Below are 19,817 nucleotides of genomic sequence, written 5' to 3'. Positions count from 1 at the left end.
TGAGAATTCCCAGGCTTGGGCTTACTCTGCTAAGGCTGGGTCGGGGCTCGGGGGGGGGGGGGGGGTTGTTTATATGAGATATTTGGATGGAATCCCCTACTACAAGCCTTGCTGGCCATTAAAATCAGTAAGCATGGGGGAGTGAGATAATGTCCTGAACAATTTAAGAATCAACCGATTGCAAGTTGGGATGGTTTCACAGACTCATGGTCTCTCAGAGTCTAAAGGACCTTTAGGAGTTTCTTTGTCCAGCCTCTCACCTAATGCAAGACCCTCTATAAGGTCTTTTACCACCCATCGTCACCCTTCTTTGTAAAGCTCTGGCAGAGATAAGAAATCTAGATTTCCTTAAATCTTCTCCAATTCTCTGAGTCTGTAATTTTTTGTGAATCCCAAGTTTTACCTCTAATTACTTCTTGGTGTTGGTAGGAAAGTCAGACAAACTGTCCCCATTTTTTCTCTGCCAGGATGGTAGGATATTGACTGTTGTTATATCTTCATGAAAAGGGTCTGAGAACCCTTAGAGTACCTGTAGTATTTAACTCTCACTTATGGGGCTATGAGGATAGGGAGGAAGATACAAGGGAGGAGTCATCTGCCAATAGACCTGGTGTCTTCACAGAGCTCTCTTTTCCTCAGATGCTATATTGACTCTTATTTAGTCTTCCTAGAACTCCCCCTCCTGTTTCCTCTGATAACAGACACATGCTATCCCCCTGACCACAGGAGACCCAGGAGAGCCCATCACATACCTCACATGTTTAGCCATAGTGAATGGGCCAATAAGCATCTAATCTTGTTTTTTTTGTTTGTTTGTTTGTTTCATTTTTTTTTGTTTTTTCCCAATCCACAGGGCAAAAGGCAGGAAAATCCTGTCTGCTCAGGTCATGAGCTATATATGAGGAAGTGAGCTTTTGCCCATGGCCATGTCCCCACCTCCATGGAGAAGCTGGTATGGGAAAATGGCATCAAGCAAGAGCAAAAAGGAGAGAGAATGAGAGAGTCCTGAGGATATCCCTCAATCCTCAAATGTCAAACAAGACATTTTTATGTCTTGTTTATATGAACAAATAAATTAGGCTTAAGCTGGTTTAAGATGTGTTTCTTCCATTTGTAACCCATGAGTCTGAATAATTTAGAACCTTTCCCAGTTTTCCTCTTTCCTAGAGATGCTGAAAAGTGAATGAAAGATCAGAAACTATTAGTTTCAGAGTCCATCTTGTCCGTGATGATCTGCAGAAGAGTCAGGAGGAAGAAAGAATGGGAAATCACGCAGGTGAGAAAGATTCTTATGTGTGAGGTCCAGTGAGAAAGAATCCAAGGGTGATACATAGGGTCCCACTACCTTTGCTCTTTTGAACCTCAGCTTGGTTCCAATAAATTATGACTCACATAGATTCAGGCCAAAGTTGGGGTCCCAAAGTGAGTGTTGTTCTATTTTGTGGACATCATGTTACTTGTTTGGTGTAAATCAGGGCTTTAGAGAGTACTCAGTAGATGCACTGGTAAGCACAAAGTTTGGGTGGCAGAGGGAGAAGAAAAGAAAGAAAAATCAGGGAAGGGGGGGGAAGTGAAAAATGTATCAGGAGAAGCAAGGAGAGAGAGAGAGAAAGAGAGATTACTCCATCAGCAAAATGCTGACTGAGTATCTTGTACGTGTATAAGGTTGTGCTAGTTGCAACCTGTCATTCCAAAGCAATAAGCAGAAACCTTATTTGTGACGACAGACGCTAAGAGTTAGGTGTCTGGAGTAAGAAAAACGCACACCCAGGTATGAATGGCAAGCAGCAAAGTCAGTGGACAATTACTCATGAAGGCTGTGAAGGAGGGAACAAAATGAATGGGCCTGCGTTTAAACCAGAAGTTAAGTTAAAACATATGGAAGATGTTTTTTTGATATTCACTTAAAGCCTGGCACAGTCTACTCAAAGAGGCTGTGGCGTCTCCTGTAGAGGGAGGCTGTCGAGAATAGTTTAGACTGCCTCGTGGCTGCTTCACGAGCTTGATTACAGGCCTGCATCTCTGCCCGTCACATCTGCTTTTCAGTAACAGCAAGGGGGGAGGCAAGCTGTAAAAGGCTTTTGCATTTTTTTTTTTTCTGGCAGACTTAGTTTTTCATGTTTGTTTTGCAAAGAAAAAAAAATCTATATAGTGCAGTAAACAGTTGAACAAAATCTACACAAATTCGTCCAAACTTTTTAAATGCTCCCAGATTTGGATATAGTGTTTATTTATGTAGCTTGAGAGTCAGAATGGATCTGGAAGGTCAGGAGATAGCTGAACTTTTGACTCTGCCCGTCAGCTCACACAGTTTTGTGCATTGTTTTATCTTCAAACTGGGAAAACGAGGAACCATTCTTCAGCTGTATCTCTCTCACAGAGCCTTCCCTCCTGCCCCCCAGATTGTGCCATACCCCGTGAGCTTGAAAACAGCCCAGGAAGCCATCACACCATTGTGAAAGGACTAATCGCCACACAACACTTGGTTTTCCTTCCTGGACTGCGTCACAGGCCACGGCTCTGTGGTTCCCACATTGTTTCTGTCATCATCCCAAGGAGCATAACTCTTGATCCTGAGTCTGGGCAGGACAGCCTGTCTCAGCACGAGCTCTTATGTAAGTGGCTGTGGGGAGAGCTGGCAATAAACAAACATTTTTCCAGCCCTTGTTTTCTCTGCAGACTTGAAAGTTTTCTCTCTGGGGTTGCTGTTGCACTTCTGCAACGGGAAGGCGAATTCCCAGCTCAGAAATATCTTGCGCTGCATTTCTTGCTTCTAAAATCAGAACAAAGTGAACTGAAGTGTCCAAAGAAACTGAATTATTGGGAACGGGATGTTTAGATGGATTTCTCTAAAAGGGGATTTGAAGCAGCGTTTCAGAAAGCTCATCCATTTATCTGTGCTGCTGGTAACTGTTGGGAAATTACGTTGGCACTTCAGGGCCACAGATGGGGAATCAGAAGATGAAAGAACGAACCCGGTAATGTCTTCCAGGGTCAAAGTCAGACCTACTGTATGAACAAAGTACAGACATACGAGAATAAGGAGACTGAGTATTTGTAGAATCCTTTCTCTTTGGGCCGCTCCAAACTTAGAAACTCAAAGAAGGAACAGTTTACAATAGTGCCCTCAAAACACTATGCCTCTCACTCCCATTACTGAATTTAGTGGAAATCCCACTGAAGTAGGCAACATATTGCAGGGACCCTAACACAGGCTCCCAGTTCACTGGGGTTACCCTGCTGGAAGTCAAAGCAATTGCTTCTGTGGTTGATGCGGAGGTCACCTTTAAGGGTACATGGCTTCAGCTGCTTGTCTGAAGCGGTCATGTTTCCCCCTTCCCCACAATAATCTCCACTGGAAGGCTCCAGCCAAAATGACTGTGCTTTTAGTTTCCCAGCAGTGGCCAGGTGCTCGAAGGGCGCTCATTCCCTGTGCTGAAAGCCAAGCTGGTTTCTCCGTATCTCTGGGTAACTCAAATCATTTCACTATGAATTACCAAGTATGTTTGTTATTTTGGGAAATTGGTAGAGAGGGGAAGTACATCCAGAGTTTCTCTTAGTTTTCTTTGAGTCTACTGAGACCCCTGGGAAATAATTTATTGCCTGTAGCCTGGAAACATTGCTACACATTCAAGAAGCCTCCGCTCTGCTCATTGGCAAGCCTGGGTCTCTGGCCATATTAATCTCATCTCTCTCATCCTTGTCTCCACAACATCCATAGAGCTAAGATAGGGGTACCTTGGTGGTTCAGTCAGCTAAACATCTGACTTCGGCTCAGGTCATCTCACGGTTCATGAGTTTGAGCCCCGCATCGGGCTCTGTGCTGACTCAGATAAACATTAAAAAACAAAAACAAAAAACAAAAAACAAAAAACTAAGAGCCATCTGGAAAGGAAATAGCCTTCTTGAGGCCACTTGACTACTCACTGGTCACATGGAGTCAGCTACGTAATTTGTAGGGCCCAGTGCAAAATAAAAATGTGGGGTCCCTTTTTGAAAAATTATTAGGGACTTCAAGATGGCCAAGAGCCAAGCATTAAACTAAGCACAGGTCACATGCCCACGAAGGCACATTGCATGCAGCTTTTATTTGAAGTCTCTAGTTTTCAGAGAGGAGTAGATGGAGGAGGTAAGTGCTTCGAGGGCCATGTAAGAAAGCCTAAGGCAGAGTGACATCAGGGGGCTGCTTCTAACAGGGTACTCTGGGGAGTGTCTCGTGGGGTCGCTATGAATAACAGACACCATTCGAAGTACTTCCATATGTTAAATCCTTTCATATATACACTTACATATAAATAATTTACACCTACTAAATCATAAATCCTCTCAACAACCATACGAAACAGGCGCTATTATTTTCCCTTGCTTTGCAGATGAGGACACTGAAGCACAACACAATTTAAGAAAACAGTGATTGAGAGTTTGGGTCCTTTCTGATGCTAAATTTCTATTTTTCAGATCTGCTTGGAGCTGACTAGACCCAGAGGGCCTGCGTCATGCTAAACTCATGGACAACTGATTTCTATGCCACAAAGCAAATTTATTCCCTACAGAGATGGTGTTACCATTCCAGTGAATGAAATATTCATTCCCGTAATCCAGGGGACCCCTTTGGGAATTAAGGTGCCTAGGGTGACTTATGAAAGAATTAGAAGGTTTCTCAGTGAGCGCAGAATCAAAACAAAGCTAATTGCCTAATCTCAAGGGAGGTGTCGACCAGACTAACGCAAAATCTGGGAAATCATCCTCCTCGTGCTTACTGCACTTCTTCCTGGTGGATGGAGTGCTCCTGTCTGCTGAACACAGGGTCTCTCTCTGGTGCCTGGTGTCATCCGGGCCACCTCATGCCAGGCCAGTTACATTACACTGAATGGGCTGTCCCTTTCCTTACGTTATTGTGTTCTCGTCTGGGATTTGATCCCAAATGTCATGATCTCAGCAGCAACTTATTTACACACCATCCCTGAGGATGCCCAATCTATAGAAGGCCTGCTGATTTCTACCAGTTTCCACTTCCCTGGGTGAACTGAATCTAGGCTTCTATGTGCTGTCCAAACTTAGCATTTGAATAGCTCTAAAGAGGAGTAGAATGGTAACATGTTAAAATGAGGTTATGTTGATTCCATCACGAATTTAAGATACGTAGGCCAGGCAGCTCCTTGGAGGTAACGTAACTCCCTATGAAAGCTCCTATCTGAGTGGCATTAAATAATTCAACAATGAAATTACACTCAGGTAGGTTTCAAGTGGGACTGAGGAAGGAGTCATAAAGTAAATGACTTGCATCATAGGGGAATTAGTTTTTTGTTTCGTTTTGTTTTGTTCGTAGCCCTCCACTTGAAAGTTGTCTTCTCTTTGCCAAGCATCGGGGTGATTCATAAAACCATCTTCTGATGTAAAAGAGAAACTGCTACAAGTGATTTCAAAAGGCATCTTCTGGGAGCCAGTTTAAAGAGTAGCACAATCGAATTATGAAGATGATGACGGTGATGACTGTAAATAACATTAAAAATATTTTTATATATAGGTGACAAGCATTGTGCTAACTGAATAGAAAATATTATTTTTTTAACAACCCTATGAGATTATTCCAATTTTACTGAGGGGAAAAAATGAGTTTGGGACCAGCAATGGTTATAAAAATAAAGGTAAAGATTCTTAAATCCTGAACTAAAAACAGTAAGAATTGGCTGCAATTGGAAACTTGTGATAGATGGAATAGATGGTTCCAGGCAGACCAACATGGGCTGAATACTTGTGGGGCACATGGGGGAAGACCAGAGACCACAACCAACCAAGCAATAAACATGGAAAAAGTCCTAAAAGGATCTGAGCAGGAAAAGGACCAGGTCAGGCATTCCCCTAGGTTAGGCCCACCTGGATAAGTCCTGAGATCTCTCACTGAGAGAGGATCCAAAAGCCTGCCGGGATCATTTACTCTTTGATTAGGTATGGATATGAATTGTAACTGACTGTATGTGTTCATTTATGTTCCAGTTAACTGCTGAGTAGATTACTTAGATGTCATCCCATAGTGTGGATTTTGCCTTTCTTTCCTAATTTCTTTTGCTCCATTGTAGACTCCAGCTAATAAAATCCCCTCAATACTGTGAGGGGCCAAAGCAAGCTGATCCCCAGAGTCACTTAGTTTTCTGCTCCTCCCCCGGGATGTGGCTTAATCATATCCATTTGTAAAAGGGGAGCTGGTGGCTCAGAGGTACTCAGTAATTTTCACAGCTAGGTAATTCACAGCTGAGGGTTCAGATCCTGGCCTCATTCTCTCTGGCTCTTTCCCCTACAGTGGAGAGTCAGGCAAACAGCTGTACTTATACACAAGCCATCCACCAGGCTTATTCTTGTGTTCAGCGTGCCTCCCACTGCCCTGCCTTCTCGTAGCTTCCCCTGGCCTCCACCCCAGGTACACCATCTCCTTTAGCTCATTGCTTTGCCTACTCATGTGGGGTTACTGAGAAAAGCAAGAATATGGCTGGGATTTCTTACCCACACTTTCATGTTCAAAATCAATTCTTTGAAAGCAAAGTCAAAATCCAATAATAGTAATAATAATAGTTGTTCATAGTTAAAGCAGGAAATCATATAGTGCTTCTATAGCATCTTCTATGTGTTAGGTACTGTTTTAAGTGTGGTTTATTAATTCACTTTGCCCTATATCTTCATCAAGCAGTGTGTGTGTGTGTGTGTGTGTGTGTGTGTGTGTGTGTGTGTGCGTGTGTGCACGCCCACGTGCGCACATGTGAAAGGATGCTAGAATTTCAGTTTTCTTCTGTTCCAGTCTTTGAACTTCTCAAAATGAATTTTAGCAGGGCCGGCCCGAAGTAGAATCTGATTCTAACTCGTGGCTCCAAAAATGGTCCCACTCTAATGTCTACCTCCTTGGCAAAAGGAGGGGCCAGACAGGACTCAAGGGTCTAAGGCGCATCCTGCATTCCCCCGGGCCTGGTCTCCCTGGGAGTGTTTCCCACAGTCTGTGGTTCCTTCTCTGCTTCCTTTTGCTTCCTCCTCTGCTACCACAAAGTCTTTCTTTTTCATCTTGAAGAGCCACATGCTAATTACCAAGAACACCAGCAGGGCCACTCTCCTCTGGCTTTCAGGACCAAAGCTTATGGGACACTTGTAGCTTTCCCTGCACCCCGGAAGGGTGGTGCCAAAGAGCCATGAGAGACACATGTGGGCAGTCAAAGGGTAGAATCTGGCTCCCAGGTCCAAAGACACACAAAACCAAGCTCTGTGCAGTAATTCCCCTCATAAATCTTGGCTTTAACTATAAATTATTTAGACTATCCAGTTTTACTTCCTTCTCCTCTCCCATCAGATTCAGAGGATTTCATACTTGAGAGAAACATGGAACCTGAACTAAGCATCATCAGCTTGATCACCTTTAAAAGTCTCTGGTTTCACAGGGGAAGCCAAGAATGGGGAGACGTGGGGGCAGGGGGTCCTGGAGGCAGGGATCAGAAGATATCTATGGATAAAAAAGGAGTTTGCAAAGCCAAAATTGCTTTGGACTTCATAATATTTAAGATGGTACCACCCAAATGAAACAAAAAAGGCTAGCCCACCTCACTGGGCTGTGATGTTATTGCCCTTAATAACTGTCCTGCGGGGTATACCTCCAGAAGTTTGAAACAGGAAATAAACAAGGTTTCAGGGGCTACAGCAAGACAATAATAACAGCTTTGGAGTGCAGCTGCAGCCACTTTCTGTGATTAGGTCTCTGTCCCTCCCTTGGCCTTGGCAATGGGTCTAGGGTGCTATTTGATCCCTAGGCTTTCATTCCACCCAGTTCAAGTACCTGCTTGCAGGCTTCTCCTGGCCCAGCACACAAACAAACTTTAAATGACAAAGTAAAACACTGGCAGTGTTTTCCAAGGCAGTCCTGAGGCGGGGATTTCCCAGAGTTTGTTATGAGAGGCAACCTGCCTCCCAACCAAGTCGGAAAGAGCCAGGAACCAGGTGGAAAGCCATGAGTCAGGCCTAGAGAATTTCAGTTTCAACACCCACTCAGCAAGAGGCTGTTTAATTATACCTGTTACCTTCAATGTAAAGGTCACCCACCCTGTAGTAAATGATTAATTGCTGGCTGCTTCACCTACTGTTCTGATTCTAATCCCTTTACATTTCTGGTTAATTTTTGTTGGAAAACCGTGATGTACTTCATTTTCTTTTATGAAGAAAATGATAGCCACAGTTGATGATCAATTGGTAAGCAGGCTCCATTTGACAGGTCTTTTGCAAACAACTCTGTGTAGAATTGAAGGGTAGGGTTGGGCAGCATGGTACCCAATTTGTAGTTCAAGTTCTGCTGTAAGTGGCTCACCTGAGTCAAACATTCACTGAATGTTTGGAAATCAGTTGACTAATCATTATAATCTAAGCAGGGAAGGAAGAAAAGATGCAGGCTTCTAGAAAGAACATTCACTGACGTCACGCTGTGACTGCATTCAGGGTCTTCTAGCCCTCAGAGTGACTGACCCATGAAGATCAGAAAGTCCCTTCTTAGGACTTGTGTTAGGACGCTTAAGTCAAGGGTAACACTTAGCCCTGTCACACTTGCTGGCTTTCCTCTTGATGGCGATGGCCGAAGGGAAAGAAGAGAGTTGCCTAATTTGACCTATAACACACACCACAATTTAGCCCCTTCATTTCCCTCAAGAATATGATTATTAAGAGTCTAATTTGTTGGGGATTATTTTTAGGAGAAATGAGGGGAATGGGGGATTGGCAGATGGAAGGAGTGTCAAATACATTCTGATAATTTCTTCACCTTTTTTCCTATCCCGGACTCATTTAATGTCTATTGGAAGCTTGTAAATAATCAGAAATACGTCATATGTACCTGCATCCAGGAGATGACCCAGTTAGTTAGCTTACCAACCATGGGAGTATTTAAGAAAATTAAATATTTATTCAGATTAAAAATAGAAGTGGAAGTAAATTTAACAATTTTAAATGCTGAGAAACACCACAAACATTGTAATCCAACCCTCTCCCCACACTGCCAATAGCATACTGTTTCTATTTGGCTATGTACTCTTTGATCACCTCTTCATATGACAATAACTTTATAGAACGAAACAATAGAAGGATAATGCCGGACCCAGAAGTCTTTCCTCCAAGATGGTTGATCAAAATCAATTTTTTAATACTTTAAATTAAATAATTGGGATGCTAAACAATCGACTGACACAGGACATATTTGCTATTTATAGTACTACTTCTGGGGCACCTGGGTGGCTCAGTCTGTTGAGCGACCGACTCTTGATTTTGGCTCAGGTCCTGATCTCATGGTTGTGGGATTGAGCCCCATGTCAGGCCCTGCACTGAGGGTGGAACCTGCTTAGGATTCTCTTTTTTTTCTTTCTCCCTCTGCCGCTAATTCCTATTCATGCACTCTCTTGAAAAAATAAATAAACTAAAAACTAAAAAATAAAGTATAGAATTACTCCTATAAGAGTTTGTACTCTACAGACACAGAGAGAAATTTCTCTTTGCCTAGATGTCCATGAGAATTGAAATCTCTGCATGTGATTTTATATGTTTGATGACTGGATGAATTCCCACAGACCAGCTTCTGCCTTTGTAATCTCATGCCTAGGTGACCCTCCCTTTCTCATGTATTTACAAGTCCAGATTCTACATAGTGCATTCATATCATGGTATGACATCTGGCTGTGTGCCTTCATATCATGATGCTGGATAAGTTGGCGCAGTGAGTTCTGGGAGTATTTCTAGAAGCAATCCTACACCAAGATGAATCACAGTGACATAACTGTTATCTACAGACACGACTGTGAACCATATAAATACACCCTATTAAATCCAAACTAAATGTATCTCCAATTCACCTTCACCTCAGCAGAATTCCAAAAATACTATGGCAACCCTGCACAAGGGTTAGTGTGGTGAAGGGAAGACAGAGTGGAAGGACAGTTTTAACTAAACTTCAGTCAAAATATTTCACTTCAGTAAATTTTAAAAAATCCATGTGACCGTGGGTCTTGCAGCCTAAGTTTTATTAACTTCACAGCAGATGTGCCTCTGCTTGTATCCATTTTCAAGCCCAGTTCAATGCTCGATAAATAGCTATTAATTGAAAGAATGGGGAACCCAGTCTGTAAAGGACAATGAAGAGGGATGAAAGAGGACATCAAAGGCGAGGCTGCTGCTATCCGTGTGTGCACCCAAAGCAGCATCTCAGCCTGACGTGGGTGCCAGGAAGCAGCCAGGTGGTCAACCACAAGAACTTTCTAGGGATGTATCAGGCTAAGGATCTAGTTTTTTGGACTATGACACTTTTCAAAAGCACAGAGCAATCTTGGTTGTTCAAGAAAGTGAGAGGGCAGCCTGAATATGCCAGAGTAAAAGATAATAGAGGTTAGTTCGAGTGTGGAGAGGTGAGGACAATAATATAATAATTATTATTATTTTCATAATAATAATAATAACAAGGCCTCCAACTCTCCCCTAGTAATGGCATTCTGTGTGTGGCCTGGAAGGAGAGCAGGTCAGAAGTCACATATAGGTAGGTACACAGAGGTTTCTGAAGTGAGCCACAAATGATAACCATTTGCTGGCCCCAGAGAAAATTCTTTACTAAGTCTAAAGATCTTCCCATCTGTGCTTTTAGGAGGCCTTTGTGGAAGCTCTTTTCCTGGGTAAGAAAAGAGGTTTACAGAGGAGGGAATGTGATCTGTAAGACCTGTGGGATTTTTGGGCCTATGAGATCTGTTGCAAAGCTGGAGCTAAGTCCTCATATTCACCATTCTCTACTCTTCTAGGGCTCCAATATTCTCCTGTTGGTTCAATGATTCAATGACTATGTATTAACCACATGCTGGTATTAACCAGGTACTGTTCTAGAACTGGGGGTACAGTGAAAGACAAGACTGGCAAAGCCTTTGCCCTCATGGAGCTTCCAATCTGGGGTGGGGAGACAAACAGTATACAAGCAAAAATGTATCCACTCCAGATTGTAGTAGGTGTTCTGGAGAAACTGAAACAAGGAGATAGGATATAGGTTTGGAGAGGTGGAGGTGGGTGGTAACAGCCATTTCAGGAGTGTTTTCCCTTTTGAGGAGATAGCACCTTGGGCTGGAAAGATGAGAAGGAGGCAGGTGGGCAAGCATCCAGGCAAGCATGCTCCAAGGAGAAAGGGAGCACCAAACATGAACGTTCTGAGACCCATGAGACCTGGCACATTAGAGGGAGAGAGTGCACACCAGTGTGTCTTCAGTGCAGTGGTGGAGAAAGGCAGAAGATGAGATTAGGGGGCCATATCATGGTGAGTGTTGTAGACTATGGTGAAGTTCATGGACTTGGACAAATCAGCTGCTCCATTTTGACAAACTGACTCTCCATTTTACAAAACTACGCCACGTTCCTAGAAGGGTACAAAGAAGGTGACCGTGGTGAATCTAGAAGCCACCAAACCAGTGCCAGTTGCAGGTTCAGGGAACTGAACCTGAGTGAAGGGAGAGTGTGCAGACCCCAGAGGAACAGTGGAGTGAAGTGAATGGGTCTTACACGACCCTTGCTGGGGCATGTGCCAAGGCACTCAAGAGAGCGATCTGGCACCAGATGTACAGAAATAATTTTTACAGGGGTGTCTGGGTGGCCTCAGTTGGCTGAGTGCCTGACTCTTGATTTTGGCTCACATGATGATCTCATGGTTCATGAGATCGATCCCCACGTCGGGCTCTGAGCCGACAGTGCAGAACCTGCTTGGGATTCTCTCTCCCTCTCTCCCTGCCCCTGCCCATCTTGTGCTCTCTCTCTCTCTCTCTCAAGATAAATGAACTTCTTTTTTTAAAAAAGAAATAATCTTTACGTTTATAAAGTACACTTTGGTTATATGAATGAACTGTAGTGGGAAAAGAGAGGTTACAGAGAGGTCAATTGGAAGGTTACTGTGGTTGTTCAGGCTAGAAATGATGGTCCATGGTAATACCTGCAGGGCATCTTGGGGATAGAGCTGCAAAGACTTGCTGAACAATTGGAGGAGGGTGTAGGAAAGTGGGGAGAAGCATGGTGTCATCATTTGCTGAGACAGAAAAGATGAGAGAGATAAAATTTCGGTGGGAAGACCAAAAGTTCTGTTTGGCTGTGTTGTTTGTGACACTGAATAATATATCAAATAGGACATCAGATGATCTGGAGCCCAAGGAGGAGTTCGGGGTTGCGTTTATATATCACTGGTTTTATTAGCTCAGATTGAGGCTTCAGCAGTGTTGTGAGTAGCCATGCAAATATACAATTCAAATCCTGCCATTGACCCCTCTGACAAGTTAGCTAGCTGTTCACTAGAAATTCTTGCTCCCCCCAAAAAGAGCTGTTGCTGGAAGCAGCTGCCCACCCGGACCCATTTCTTAGACCTCTTACATTCAGGCGGGAATCATGTGACTAGTGTTTCCAAGTCAAGGCATTTACAATGTGGTTTTATCTTAATCAGTTCCTCTGCTTCCCTATTTAGCTGGCTGGGTGCAGAAGATAATGTGTCTCTTGGGCAGTATTTCTCAACCTTGGCACTATTGACATTTTGAGCCAGAAATTCTTTGTTGCAGGATCCGTTCTGTGTGTTGTGTATGCATGGCCACGACTTAGAACTAGTTGTAGGATCCGTTCTGTGTGTTGTGTATGCATGGCCACGACTTAGAACTGGTTGTGAAGCCACAAATTGGGAAGAGATCTGTGTTTCTGAATCACTACATGGAGGATGGCCATCACCTGCTGAGAAGGAGAACCCATCTTGTACTGTCGCATGAATGATAAATATATGTTTACTGTGTTAAGATACTGATGTACAATTGGTACATCTTAAACATTCTCACCACAAGAAAAAATAATTTTATACTATGTAAGGTAACATATGTTAACTAAACTTACCATGGCAATCATTTCTCAAAGTATACAAATATCGAATTATTATGTATGTCTGAAACTAATAAAATGTTGCATGTCAATTACACTTCATTTGGCAAACAAATTAAAACCACTGTAACCCACAGGAAGAAATATACTGCGACCTTGGATACACATGAGTTTCACAGAAAATACTTAATATTACTAAGAGCAAATAATTGATATAGATAGGATGCTACGCCACCATTAAAGTTATGGCTATAAAAAGTTTGTAAGAAAATGGGAAAATGATGATTTGATTGAGTGTTGAAAAGCAAGAAGTTTTAACTGAGCTCTTTCCCATGGCAATTACCTTGAGCACTATGCATAAAAGCCCGCTTTTGCGTAGACATGTTGTTTTTGTAATAGAAAGGAAACCTAATACTTCATTTCAAATCCAAAGAAAACCCAGGTTCTGGCCCCCACAATGCTTCTGACAGACTACATACTCTATAAAAATGGTGTGAGGAAAATATGTTGCTTCCACAAGGAATTCTGGTGGGAAAAAGAATGACATTATTTGTAGCACTTTCCAAGGACCAGTTCTATATAAATATTAAGGTGTTATTCTATCTGCCTTTCACAATTAGAAAGAAAAAAAATATTATGAAACATTTTCTTTTAAAAAATAAGACTGAATCCTGAGTAATTGCTACCACAGACATTCAATAGAGCATGGAAGTCAAACTCAAATGGAACCTAGTTTCCTGTCTCACACTCTTTTCCTTGATTAAAAAAATTCTAAGTCCTAAATCTACAGGCAACAGGGATCCCTGACAGCTGAAGTAGAAATAAAGGAACCAGTTTCTGTTGAGACATCTCCCTTCCTGGAGCTCTCAATGGAAAGTTTATAAAAAGTAAGATATAATAAAGTTAATGAGAAGGCAGAAGTGCAGTCTTGAAGACTCCAGTTTTTCCTAGAGGACCTCACAGATTTTCCTTTGCAATGTCGTCTTGTGCAGTTGCACATAACTTTGCCAATTGGTTCCAGAAGTTGGTCAACTGTTTTCATATCTCTCTGAGGAGTTATCTTTTGTTGCTCACAGCATGGACACTTCCTAAGACTGTAATTTCTTGGACTCCAATTACCTGTGAAGTCTCTTTTAGAAAGATTAAAACAAGTATCAAGGGTACCATCATCTTGTTCTCCTGCCCAGGTACATTTAGTGTTTCATACCTCAGTGGATATAAAGAGAAATTATGGAAGGTGGAAGAAAGAGATTTTAAATAACTTTAAGGCAAAGGATGGGTTAGATATAGATGGAGATGATGTATAGAAAGATGTTCCTTATTCCAGAAAGATCATAGAATGGAATATTATCACTATCCCCCAACCTAGAACTCTCTAGCCTTGAAATTCCTTGGCATTCCTATTAACAATAATAATTATGATGCTTGTAATGAAAGAAATCATATCTGGAGTAAACAGTGATCTCTAAGTGCTGGACACTGTACCAAGCATTTTATGTGTATTATTTCATTTAACCCTCACAATAACCCAAGGGGTAAATTTTATTATTATTCATTCACGCAAGAGGATGAGTAACTTGCCCAAATACCAAAGCTAGCCATTGGCACTGTGAGGATTTGAATTTGAATCAGTTAGAATCCACAGCTCATGCTCTTAGCCATTATGCTTTACTGCCTTCTTGATGCCCCTAAGATGTCCACAGTGAAAGTAACTATACATTCTAGAACCGGTCTCAGGGTAATCAGTGCTAATATACCACTACGGTAGTGGTATCCTCTTTTGTTAACACCTTCATCTTTAAGAAATAATGTTTTCTCCAAAATCCTAAAGTACTAGATCCAATACACTGTGGAAAACATTTCTTTCTGCTTCTTTCAAATTTGTCAGTTTAGAATTGTCCCTAAGTGACCATCTACATCCCTCCTGGAAATAAATCCACTTTCTAAGAGCACATGCCATTTGGGCAAAGGACCCAGCTCCAGCCTCAGTGATCAGCCCAGACTTGGGCACATGGTTCAGTTTGGTCAGAGTCCTTCTCTGAGGCCTTTCTAACTGAAGGTAGTGAGAAGACTGTAGCTACCCGAGCCAATTAATCTCCTTTTGGGGGGGGGGGGGCGGGGTCTTATTTTATATTGAGCTTCTGAAAGAGTCCTGATTAATACAACCTCACCCCCAATCCTTCTCAATTTTTGCTTTAATGGAGGCCCCCGCACACTTTAGCTATAGGAGATTTTGGTTTTGTGCCAACAAATACCAAAAGATTCATCTGAGAATAATGAAAAATGAGACAAAGAGAGGGAAATGGGCACTGATAAGGAAACATCCTCATGTTTGAGACATAGTGCTGGAGTGTCAGAGAATGTGGTTCCAAGGGAAGTTATAATATTTCTTCTCAAAATATTTGTTTAAATATGGTAAGAAATTTTAACAAGGAGGAGGTGCTAGAGAAGATGCAGTCCTGCCTAAATGTAGGAGAGTCCTGAAGATTTTCTGGATCTAATCTCTACCATTTTGTGCCAAGTTTGAGGACTCATTATACTTTAGGCTTTATAAAATATTTCTCCTCTGGGTGCTTCTGTTTGCGTAAATTTTCTATATTGGGTATGCATGTTTTTCTAGTGGAACCTTTCTCCATTGTATATCTTTTTTTTCTCCCCCCTAAGGACATATAAGAAAAAAATCATCTTGTTTTCGTATCTAAATGGAGGTTTGTGCTAAACACAAAAATCTAACTACAAATAAATTATGCTCTGATCTTGAAGGATAAAACAAACACAAAGCAATGCAGAGCTGTGTTTTGTCAGAGCCAAATGGAACATGACGTTCAGAAGTTTCCAGTTGGGTTCCAAAATTAGAATAAATCTTGGCAAAATGCATACTCATGTCCCCTTTAGGAATCTTATCATTTGAACTCATTACTGGCTACTCCATGCCTTACTCATTCCAGTAGCTCCCAGGAGGCCTCAGGACCTGCCTCCATGAGTTCTGGAGCTGCCCTAAGCCTGCTGGTTTTAACTTTGTCTAAGTTAAATGGAGGCATTTCTAAGGAAATGGGGCATAAAAAAACTTAATGAGGGTAAGACTTGAACACCCACATCCAGCCCCATTTCTTCCAGGAAGTCCAGGTGTAGAGAAATTGTGCACTGAGTGGCCTTCGCTACTTGGTTCTACAGCTATAGCTCTCTCAAAAAGCACTTGGTGGTAGGTGTTGATTCTAAGCCTTTGGGCTGGGCCATGAACTCTGGGTTACTGTGAAAGTGTCTCTGAATTATACATTTTATAATAAATAGTTCATTTCTAGATTAGAGGCCTTCTTGGATAGGGAGTGAGGTTCAAGGGGGAGAGTGTGGGAATTCCTATCAGGAAGTTCTTATTTGGCTGCCAATTAGTATCAAGCAAGGGTGAATACTTGCTGAGCTCCCTTCCCAGGGACAGGATGTCAAACTTCATCATTGGAATGGACTGGAAGATCTTCCTTCTGTTGTTCATAGGGCCTCTCAGCTCAAGACCTCATCTTATCTCCCACTACTCATGAATCAGAGTGTAGACATTTTCATCAACCAGTGCCCTGTTAGCTCCTTAACATGCTCCGTTCATTCTAACCTCTAGACTCATTCCAGTTTCTCTCTTGGAATGCTTTCTTCCACTCCCCTCTGCAAATGCCATTCATCCCATAAGCTCATCTCACACCTTCTCACATCCTGGGCCAGGCATCTCTGCCAACAGTTTCAACCCACTTTGGTTGCTTGCCTCTCTCCTTTTTCATTGCCTACATCAAACAATTACTACTCATTAATATTCAGTCTTTTATCTTTCTGCAAGTGTGTCCCACAATTACATCAAAGCATTTAGAATTCAGGGCCCATATTTTAGACTTTCTTTTTTATGTCTCTTGAAACTTGAATGATAGGTACTTGGAGTTTGCCCAAAGTTGAAAGTAAATCTAACCAAAGATGAGCAAAATCTTTAGATCAAAATATACAGAATATTACTGAGATAAATTGAAGAAAACTTGAATAAATGAAGGTATAGATCATGCTCATGGATTGGAAGATTCAATATTATAATCAGATGATTATTTTTATGAGCATGAGAAAGGCAAAGATTTCATTAATAGCATTTATATATTTTATGACGAACTAATCATAAAATTGATATTACAGGGCATTAAAAAAGAAAAAATTTCTGTTAATCAAAAGATACCATTGGGGTACCTGGGTGGCTCAGTCGGTTGAGCGTCTGACTTAGGCTCAGGTCATGATCTCACAGTTCGTGAGTTCGAGCCCAGCATCGGACTCTGTGCTGATAGCTCAGAGCCTGGAGCCTTCTTTGGATTCTGTGTCTCCCCCTCTCTCTGTCCCTCCCCTGCCTCTCTCTTTCTCAAAAATAAATTAAAAAAATATACACCATTAAAAAGTGAAAAGTGAAGTCATGGATTAGAAGAAAATATTAGCAAGCTTTATATCTGACAAAGGACTTCTCTCTCTCTCTCTCTCTCTCTCTCTCTATATATATATATATATATATATATATATATATATATATTTATAAAGATCTCCTACAAATAATAAGAAAATGATAGACATATATACAGACAAATATACAATATATTTGAAAAGGTAGTTTACAAGAAAGAAAATCCAAAAGGCGAGTAAACATATGAATAGATGCCTAACTACATTAGTCATTAGGAGAATGCAAATTAAAACCATGAGCTTCAGAAACAGACACCAGAATGGCCAAAATGAAAAAGATATTCAATACCAAGTACTGGAGAACATTTGGAATATTTGGAACTCTTGCACACTATTATTATACAGTGGTAGTATACAGTTGATACAACTACTTTTCAAATGTATTTAGCAAAATTGACTAAATCAGGACATATGTATACCTTATCAACTGGTACTTCTACTCCTAGGTATGTATCAGTATATATGCTCGTCAAAAGACATGTAGGAAAAATATTCATAGTAGCGCCATACATAATGACGAAAAAGTGGAAACAATCCAAATGTTCATCAACAGTAGAGTTGGGAAATAAATGTAGTATGTCCACACAATGAAATTCTTTCAGCAATGAGAATGAGCAAATTATTGCTACTTACAACACTCTGGATGAAGCTCACAGACATATTGTTGACCAAAAGAAATCAGACACATGGAGTATATATTGTAAGATTCCATTTCTTTAAAGTTCAAAAAAGGCAAAACTAATCTATGGTAACTAAGATGGCTTTTAGGATGCAATAATGTTCTATTTCTTCATCTGGGTGGTTGTTAACAAGGGTTTGATCTTTTCGTGCAAATTCATTGACCTGTACACTTATGATTAGTGCACTTTTTCTGTATGGATGAAGTATTTATGTTTAAAAGTAAAAGGTTTCATCTCAGGCAGATGAACTGTCATTCAGCAAGGATTTTCCACTGCTCATAAGCTCAGGAGTTTGATTGAACAAACAGCCCCATAAATCCAATTTCAAACCTCATCTTGACCTTGGAAAGAATAAAACACTGGTCTGAACTACTAAGCTCTTCCTGCTTCAGCAAATTTACTCATAAAACCATTTTATAGATGTTGCACTTTGCTTTCAACAGGAAAGCATCTTTGTTAATAACATCTCCGTCCTCATTATTTCCCATTGTAGATCATCTCCTGGCTTAGAGTTGCCTGTCTCTCTCGTGACTGTCATCTTGTTGAATCTTACATTACAATTGTGTGTATTCCTTCTCATTCCACCACCCCTGCCTCTTGAGGGCAAAGTAGCCCCTTACGCTGCTCAGTTCAATACACTGGAGAGGCTCAAGGCTGGATTTTTTAAAATTTAATTTAATTAGATCAATTGCAAGGCTCAGGGTTACAAACTAAGTGGGTGGTGTCGTCTCCACTTGATTATACCTTGGATTCTCGGGAGTCAGGTAGAAGGCCACCATCCTCACCCAAACCCAGCCAAGGGCTGGGGCATCTTTGCTTGAGTCTGCAAGACCACAGGTTTGATTTGCCAAGGTTGTTCTTGGGTGCTCAAATTGGTTTAGGATATTCCAACCAGAGCATTTTTGAATGCTGAAGGCAAATTGGGAAACACATTTTCCTGTTTTTGTGTAAATTATCTCAATTATACTAAAGTATAAAAGAACATTAGATTTGGACTCTAGAATTCCTTAATTTAAAATGTTTCTACTTTACCCTTATTAACTCTGGAACTTTGGTAGTGGAGGTGGAGAAGGGGCACTTAGCACCTGTTTCCTAATCTTCCCCCAGTGGGACAGTAATGCCACCCCAAAGGATTACTGGGAGAATTCATTCAAGTACACATGCCTTCAGCTTTTAACATTACACATTTATTCAAAACATTCTATCAGCTCTGGGGACTCACAAAAGGCTCACAGTCCAATTGGTGAGAAAGATGTATGAACAAATCAGTTCTGTATTTCTCAACCTATTTTTCATTATTGGCCTCTAAGGAGCCTTCTTAGACATTTTTTCCTCGTCGTCCCCTGCCCTCCGTGTAATTTTAATACCACAGATACACTCTGTATATATTTATGAATTGTATGCATATCTGTGCTTTATAATAAAAAGAGTAAGGTTTTTTCCAGCCCCTCCTCCAGGAACTACTTCTCTCCCCCTTGGGGGAAGATATCTCCTCCCTTGAAAATGAAGGAAACAAATATTACAGGGGAGTGGGAGATGTAACAGGAATAAGTGGTACAAGATGTAGAGTCACTCCACTGCTCATGGTGGGGGAGACCGACTGTGGTGGGTGTTCTCCGGAAAGACTCCAGGGATAAAAGGAAGACGCCGGAGATCACAAAGGTGAATCAGGACTGCCTGGCAGGCACTCGCAGGGGAAGTTCCCACAGAAAGGCATAAAGAGGTGTGAGGCAGTGTGCCCATTCTGGGTGAGTACAGATGGGGAGGCCCGGG

At 41.6% G+C, this 19,817-nt stretch overlaps 1 long non-coding RNA gene across 2 annotated transcripts in view; it reads right to left on the bottom strand.

Annotated features, from left to right (window-relative positions):
- LOC144612953 (uncharacterized) overlaps positions 1–19,817 on the bottom strand; it is an 87,414-nt gene that overhangs the window by 16,669 nt on the left and 50,928 nt on the right. The window contains exon 4 of one of the 2 annotated variants that reach the window (XR_013550183.2): positions 4,316–5,493. The exons of the other annotated variant lie outside the window; for it this stretch is intronic. This is a non-coding gene — a long non-coding RNA (uncharacterized LOC144612953). Of the gene's footprint in view, positions 1–4,315; positions 5,494–19,817 lie in introns of those variants that run through there. 2 annotated transcript variants of the gene reach the window in all.

This window comes from Panthera onca, chromosome A1 (assembly GCF_046562875.1).
Source record: "Panthera onca isolate mPanOnc1 chromosome A1, mPanOnc1 haplotype 2, whole genome shotgun sequence".
NCBI lineage: Eukaryota > Metazoa > Chordata > Mammalia > Carnivora > Felidae > Panthera > Panthera onca.
This window is presented reverse-complemented; position numbering and strand designations above follow the sequence as displayed.